This window comes from Chenopodium album, chromosome 8, assembly GCF_948465745.1.
Source record: "Chenopodium album chromosome 8, dcCheAlbu1.1, whole genome shotgun sequence".
NCBI classification, from domain to species: domain Eukaryota; kingdom Viridiplantae; phylum Streptophyta; class Magnoliopsida; order Caryophyllales; family Amaranthaceae; genus Chenopodium; species Chenopodium album.
The window spans coordinates 65,561,490-65,570,101 of record NC_137841.1 but is presented as its reverse complement, the minus strand read 5'-3'; the positions used below and the strand labels follow the sequence as shown (position 1 = coordinate 65,570,101).

Genomic DNA, 8,612 nt, shown 5'->3' with positions numbered 1-8,612 from the left:
TATACATTATCTATTCATTTAATTAGTTTACACTCGAATTTGTCAAAGTCTTGGTTAGTGCCGGCAATTAATTTATATCTAGAAGGCAGAAAACTTCAAGATTTGAAGTAGTTAGATCAATAATTTGTGGCATTATTATGTTTTTGTCCTAGTAAATCCATTTAATTAATTCAAGAAGATTGGTTAATCAAGAAATTACAAGAACACATATTTTTCTCCCCTTTTTTTTTTTTTTTTTTTTCTAGTTAAATTCTACGTAGTATTTTGGTGTAAGACCATTTGGAGACAATGGCAGACAAATCAAATTAGATCACCTGAAATTATTAATTAATAATATAATGGTTTCTCGAATATTTTTCCAATCTTTTTGGAAATTGAAATTTTTTTTCTGAATTTTGGGGACTTATCAAAAAAATTTGGTTTTCCTTTTTGGGAGTCAGTGAGTGTCACATATTGTTTTAATAGAAATTTATCATAAGAGTTAGGCCTGTAAGGTATCCAAAGTGAATACCTAAAATTAAATTATACTATATGCTTTTTTTGAGGAAAATTTATACTACTCCGTATATGCTTTAATTTCTTCATCATTATTTTTCTTTCAATTCTTATAAAGTGTGAAAGTTTTGTAAGACTTGGGAAAATATAGAATAGTTCAGAAGAACATGGGAAAGAATAAATCTTGTTTGCTCTTAAAATAGTTATAGTAGTACGAGTAATAATTTTGTTCATATTGTTAAATGGTCAATAAGATACGGAATAATACAATTTTAAGTGACATTGTCTCACACTAGTTTGTCACCTCTCTTACGAAAAGGCGAGTTTGTCATATGATCTAATAGTAATCTGTTATAACATCGTTCAATTATAGATTTTACGACTATCATAAATTCATAATCTTTATGTTGCTATTTTTAACTTGGTTTTATTCTTATGTGAGCACCAATTCATTAACGCATATGATATATTCCATTATTAGAGACAAAAACGTCAAAATAGAAAGAACATATAGATACAAAGCTTAAGTACTCTATCAAAACCGAAGATGCTTATTATATGATACACCTGAGAACACAGTCGATGTATAAGCTCGCTCATAGAGTACGATTTATTCACCTTAGTACTTTAACTAGCTTAAAAAATTAAGGATATGAACGTTGCAAATTTGAAGAGGGGGGGCATCATCCGTACTTGAAGGACATTTAAAGTGATTTTACTCGATTGTAAAATAAAAGCAATGGGGCAGACAACATAAATTTTGTAACACGAGCCAACATTGAAAGCAATAATATAAGGGAGTTGACAGATATCATCAATAATAGTAATAATACTTACATTATTAATTCATATCAACAACAAAATAAACTACTAATAATGAAAATAAAACTATACTTTATAATTGTACAAAAATTTTATAGCTGTCAATCAAGATTGAAGAATCAACTTGTATATTATGTATATTTGCTGTATGTATAATTATAATTTACTGTATTTATGTATATGTATGTGTATGTAATTAACACAAATGAGCACAAAAGTAAAATTAAATGAATCTAACAAAGTACATATTATTACTAAAAAAAAAAAAAAACAAACAAACGTATAATTTAAAGAATCTGTCAAGTTTTTTTTTTGAACTTCCTGACATCGTTGGAAGGAATTGTTATGACAAAATGTGATGAATGATGAACCCCCAAGAAATAATTAACGAACATATTATAACATATTACAAAATATGATATGATGATAATGGGGTGGTGGTGGTAATTAGTAGCCTGGGAAGATTGGAGGTGGTGGTGATCCGTATGAAACACCGTAAACTGGTGGCATTCGTGTTTCGCCGTGTGATGGTGGGGGTGATTGTTCTGATGGACATTTTCCTTTTGGTGGTGGAGATTGATTATGGTTGTGTTCTGGTGTTGTTGGTGTGTATGATGGCGTTGGTGAATATGTAGGAGTGTTTGATGGTGGACTGTATGACGGTGTTGGTGAATATGTAGGGGTACTTGATGGTGGATTCCGTGAAGGGATGGTTGATGGTGGACTATATGACGGCGATGGTGAGTATGTAGGGGTTGTTGATGGTGGACTGTATGATGGTGTTGGTGAATATGTAGGGGTACTTGATGGTGGACTCTGTGAAGGGGTGGTTGATGGTGGAGTGTATGACGGCGAAGGTGAATAAGTAGGGGTGGTTGATGGTGGAGTGTAAGACGGCGATGGTGAATAAGTAGGGGTATTTGATGGTGGACTATATGAAGGGGTTGTTGATGGTGGAGTGTATGATGGTGAATATGAAGGGGTGGTTGATGGTGGTGTGTAAGACGGCGAAGGTGAGTATGAAGGACTATTGTATCCTACGGGAGGGGGTGTTGAGTAAGCAGGGGAAGGGGTGTACCCTAAGGCGGGTGGTGGGGGTGGGGGTAATGATGATGGTGGATAACTCGATGGCGGAGTGTTGTAAGACGGTGTTGATGGTGGTGGAGGTGAGGAGTAGTAGTAATCAGGTGAAGGAGTGTAAGTTGGTGGTGTAGGCTGTTGGTATGATGGTGATGGTGTGTATGACGGAGACGGTGAGTATGATCCTGACGAGGCTCCACCAAAAGAAGTTGGTGGTGGTGTGTAAGACGGCGACGGTGTGTAAGACGGCGATGGTGAGTAGCTAGGAGTGTAAGGTGGTGGTGAATAGGTAGGAGTATATGATGGCGAAGGCGTATACACAGGCTTCTTAATACAACCAAAGGAGTAACAATCAACGGGTGTAGCCAAAGGTGAGGCACATTCCTCAGCGGACCTTTGGTTGGCCTCACCAATGATACAGTTTTGTGATCCATCAATAACCTTACCGGCCCCGGCTAAGGCGGTACACGAGGGTGCATCGCCAGAGAAGTAATTATGTGAGTATGTAAAGTTTTGGAGGTTTGGAAGCAAGCAAATAGCTTCTGGGATAACCCCAGTAAATTGATTGTAACCCACATCTAATTGCTCCACACTAGACATTCCATTAATGGTAAGTGGCAATGACCCGGATAAGTTGTTGTAACTCACATCGAATACCGTTACATGTTTGAGGTTACCAATTTCTTCGGGTAAACATCCTGAGAGATTATCATTAGACATTATAATCTCATTTAAGGTGTACCCCATGTCACCAATGCTAGAGGGAATGCACCCTCCTAGCTCGTTGTTGGCCATGACCAAAACTGATACCGGGGAATTACCCATGTTTTTCGGGATCCCATATTTGAACCGGTTGTTGTTGATGAAGAGGGCGTCGAGTGGCTTGTCGAAGATGGCGGGTGGGATCGGCCCCTCGAAGTCGTTGAACCGGATGTCTAAATACTTCAATGAGGGTAAATTGAGGAGGGCCGGGGGGAATTTATCCACGAAACGGTTGTTACTTATATCAAGCTCGAATAGTAGTGACATTGAGCAAAATGATTTTGGGACGGTCCCACAAAACCGGTTAGAGTTGATGTGGAACACGGCGAGATCGGATAATAATCCGAGCTCGTCGGGAAGATACCCGGCTATGTCAGCGTGGTTAAGGTCCACGCTGGCAACAACCCGGGTTGGGGTGTTATCATAAGTACTACCATAATACGAGTCAGAAGTCGTATTAGGTAGTATTGCACAAAAGACACCATTATACGAACACACATCAGGACCCTCCCAATTTCCAGTGAAATTGGAGGGGTCCGATAACATAGCGTTTTTCCACGCTTGGAGAGCAATGTAGGCTTTACGAAGGTGATCATTCTCAAACTGAACACTAGGATCAACCGTTACATTTTCGGGACCGTTTGACGAGTCCATCGGGTTGTAGTAGCCGTCGTCGCTGCCATCAGCGATCGACGAATGTACGAAAGAGAAAATGAAGAGGGAAATCAATAAGAGGACAATGTGTGGAGATGGAGAAGGAGCCATCTTGGGGTGGTGTAAGAGAGAGAAGAAAGAAAGCACAATTTTTGAAAGTTTAGAAATGAATCTTGGTGTTGATATATGGTGTTACTTTGTTGGGTATTTGTTGACGTAATATAAAATAATGTTTTACTGGACTACCAGTTAGTTTTAATTATTTTTATATCAATTTAAAGCTAATATTTATTGGGCTGCTGGCCTGACATAGACATTTAATTTTTGTACTGTTAGACTATTTCCCATTATTAGTACTTTATTATTCAAATAATTTTTGTAAATATAATATAATTACAAAAATTAGGAACAAAATTAAGGGAAATTAAAAGAGTTGGTGAGCTGTGATTGGGAGAAAATACATTGGATGTCTGTGTGTTGATTGAATGTTAAGTTAGTGAGTTCCTCGTCTTTCAAAAAAAATAAAAATAATAAACAAAAAATATAATAATTAAAATAATTAATTTTACCAAAAAAATAAAAATAAAGATAGTTAGCGTGTGGGGCCATACTCGGAGATTGCAGGCAGCGGCTAATTTTTAATTTTTAATTTTTTATATTTTGTGAAATTTATTTGGTTTGAAAAATAAAAAAATTTGTTGTTTAGGGTTTGGTTGGTAAGAGGTAAAAAACAAAGAGATAGGAAGATATAATAATAATGGAGACCATGGCTTAGCTGTGACCATTTTGAATGGCGGATCCACCACCGAATAACCTAGTTTACTTGCACCGAAAATCGTGCCTTTTTTATTTTAATAAAGACCGTGTATAAGTATTTAGACTAGTTTTATTCGCCTTATTTTGTCTAAATTTATTTTATTTTAACATACCGAGCATTATTTTGAAATAAGCTACAAAGTTTATTTGATTTAATCCTCACTTTGAATGAACTTATTTAAATTTATTTTTATCTAGTTTTATCTATAACTTTTTTTTACTTGTTTGCAAATCAATACGGTCAAAAAAGACTACTCCGTATTATATTATTTAAATTATTAAATTGATACTAACGGTCTGTTCATATTTACTTAATTTCAGTTCAGCTCTAATCTGTTCAGTTCAATTCAATTCAGCTCCTAATTTCCCTCTCTCGATCATAAAATATTCATTTCGGTTCAGTTCAACTCAGCTCAGTAAATGAAAACCGACCCTAAATTGTGCATGATAAAATCACTTTTTTTTTTTTTTTATCAACATAAAATTATTTTTAAGCTAGCTTGATTTGAGTAATGAAAAATTATCAATAAACACGATACACATTTTTAAGTTTTAAAGTTGCACTGCATTACTAAAAGCATTGATATGAGGCATCTACACAAAAATTCAAATTAATAGGCAATAATTTTAATTGATGCCATTAATAATATCCAATTCTTTTACCCTATATTTTTTTATAAAAAAAATTGCTAATTTGATATATATGAGCAATAATAAGCCTTTGGTTATACCTAATTCTAAATGTATGAAATCAATGTATCCAAATATATGTATGATAGAAATTCACATTATTCTTGACTACCAAACATGACGCAAGTGCTATATTCCCAATATTAAGATGGTTCTATAGTACATCAAAAATAAATAATAATACTTATTTGGGGTATAGTTGATGAATTTTCACCATTTACAGTTAACAAACAAAAAACATCAAATAATGAGAGAAATGTAGATTACATTATTTGAACCAACATATTCTCACATTTTTAAAAGTATCACAAACTTTTGTCATTTGTTTATACAAATCAAGTACTTTAAGAATCATTAGATGTTTTTAAAAAAATGTTGAATATAAATTTTTTAATCAAGTTTGGGCTAACCTGTCTATTGAGTGGATTGTAGATCAAATTCAAATCTAAACTCATAACAATGTACAAAATTTGGTCTACAAAATTGATGCTCATTTACTACTACCTCAAAGAGTAAAGATATTTCCTTATGCACATCTTCTTTTAACCTTTTTTACTTCCTAATTTACTGGTCGGACTATTTCTTTAGCCACATGTAGTTTTACTTTGACACTATTTATATGTCAACATTCATTACATTTTTATTATACTAATATGTAAAAGTCAAATATTAATCATTGTGTAAGATGTTATCTAATCAATATCAATGTAAATTTCAAATATTTTTTTTTGGTCAAAAGTCAAACTTATAGATTGACACGTACATCATTCAAACTATTTCGAATATACAGGAACGGGGGGAGTATCATTATTTATACTTTTCTCTTAACCTTTGAGGGCCTGTTCTCATTGACTGAACTCAGCTGAACTGAAAAGAACTGAACTGAGCTGAGCTGAACTGAACTGAACTGAATATTTTATAAGAGAAGGAAATTAGGAGTTAAACTGAACTGAACTGAATTGAGCTGAACTGAACTGAATTGAGCTGAATTTCAACGTCAGAGAACAAACCCTAAGTGAAGGGCCAGAAAATGAAATCATACGCTAATCTCTATTGTAGAGGCTTTTTAAAAAAAAAAAAAAAAAAAAAAAAAAAAAAAAAAAAAAAAAAAGAAAAAAAAAAGCATAATAAACCTCAAAAGATAAATAAATGATGACCCTTAGCTTCATCAATCAGCGCAAGACATGCTACACATGTCTTATGTTTGACTGTTCAATATTATCCTAACTATAAACTTAACTATATTTCAACTTGATAGTAAAATCAAATAAATTCATACAAAGTATACTACGTAAAAGAAATAAATTAAAATTTGTTCTTTATTATGTTGGTATAAGTTGTAAAGAACTAATCTTTTTTTTTTATGTTCACATGATGATCATAACTTTAAGAGAGAGAAGGAAACTTAATTGGTAGCCATGTCTTAATAGACGGCAGACACTAATAATACTTGCTGGCACGTCGAGTAAGATTCGAAGTGGGTCCCTTTTTTTACTAAATTCATTACATTACAAAATATCATCGACAATTTGGTACAATTTATTATAACTTGTATTTAATCACGGCTTGATATATAATACTACTTCCCAATTTGAAGTAAACACAAATTTCGTAAATAAATTGTACACTACACAATATTTGTAGAGTAAGGGTCTGTTCTGATTTACTAAACTGAGCTGAATTGAACTGAAAATTTATGAGAGAAAGAAATTAAGAAATGAACTGAACTAAAAATAAGGTGAAGAGAATAGGTCATAATTTATTTTATAACATGAAGTGTTGTTTTGAGTCAATTAATTACCTTTTAATTATGTCATTTATGTGTAAAATTTAATAGGCAAACTCTTAAAAGAGTGGATTCATCATGATAATTTGAATAATAATTGCTAATATTACAAAAGAGTAACTTAGAATAGATGTATAATAAAGTTATTATAGATTGAGTCAATTCACAATCATCAACTACTAGATGTATAATTACATGTAATATGTTAATTTTCAAAGGAAACTTGTTACATTTGCATTTTTAAAACCATTTCTTCGATGAGTAGAAGGATTCTATTAGGCTAAATAACAATCAACCTAGTGCTTGAGGAGTAATGGAGAAGGTAAAATCTCCTACTCCTAAATATGCATATGTACTCCGTATATATATAAGACTCAAATGTGTAATTTTATGAAACTTCTATGGTATTCATCCTTGACATTAATTATAAATATTTTTTCTTATTTTTTCTTATTTTTAAAATTTATTTTTATTTTTATTTTTTTTATATTTTCAATTAATTTGTGAATTATTTTTTTAATTCCAACCGTAATAAAAATTAAATTTGTAAATTAATATTGAAAATATTTTTAAAATTCAAAAAATATTTCAAAATTGATAAATGAATTTATAAAATTAGATAAATGGTTTATTTTGACATTAAAAAAAAAAAAAAAAATCAGCCAATACAATTTAGTATAAAATGATGACTACCATATAGAATAATCCGTAATTTTAATAAAGTGGTGAATCGATCAATTTAAAACAATTGTATTTCCTCCGTTCTTTTTTACTTGACCTGCTTTGACTTTTACACTATTCACCACCCCTCATTTGACCGTGTTTTGTGAATAATATGTAAGGAAAAACATATTCATGTTGGATCATTTTGAATTCGTCTCAATAAGAACTATCATAATATATAACTTTTATATTTTTTAATTATGGAGAATTAAAGTTATTGACCGTTAAAGTTTTGCATTGACAAGCGTGATAAAAAAAACAGGTTAAGTAAAAAAGAATAGAGAAAGTAACTAATAAGGAGTTTACTCATAAAACTACATCATATGCTTAATCATTTACAATGCAACAACTTAAAACTGAACAAAAGTAATTTTAAATTTAGTTCGTTGGTGTATTATTTAAGTAAGATGGTATGAGGATATAGAAAAGGGGATTGGAATGGAATAGGTCAACAGGAAAGACGTGTTGTCAGAAAGACTTTAAAGTATCGTCAACAACCAAAAAAAATAAAGTATGATGAACAACCAGAATCAATCAACCATGCAGATTGAAGTAGAGTATTATAATTTATTTATTTTTTTAAAAAAAAAAAAGGAAAAGAAAAAAAAAAAAAAAAAAAAAAAAAAAAGAAAAGTAGAGTATAATAATGGTCCGTAAAAGAGAAAGTGGTACTATAAATTATTTTACTGTTTGCGGCAGAACGTCTAATGCAATGCAATGAATTGCATTTCATCATAAACGAGGATAAGAAGAAAGGACTATATATAAATTCGAGTCAATAAAT

At 31.9% G+C, this 8,612-nt stretch overlaps 1 pseudogene; it reads right to left on the bottom strand.

Annotated features, from left to right (window-relative positions):
• Nucleotides 1-1,416: 1,416 nt before the first annotated feature.
• On the bottom strand, nt 1,417-4,040 carry LOC145642013 (leucine-rich repeat extensin-like protein 2 pseudogene; annotated as a pseudogene).
• Between the last annotated feature and the right edge of the window lie 4,572 nt (nt 4,041-8,612).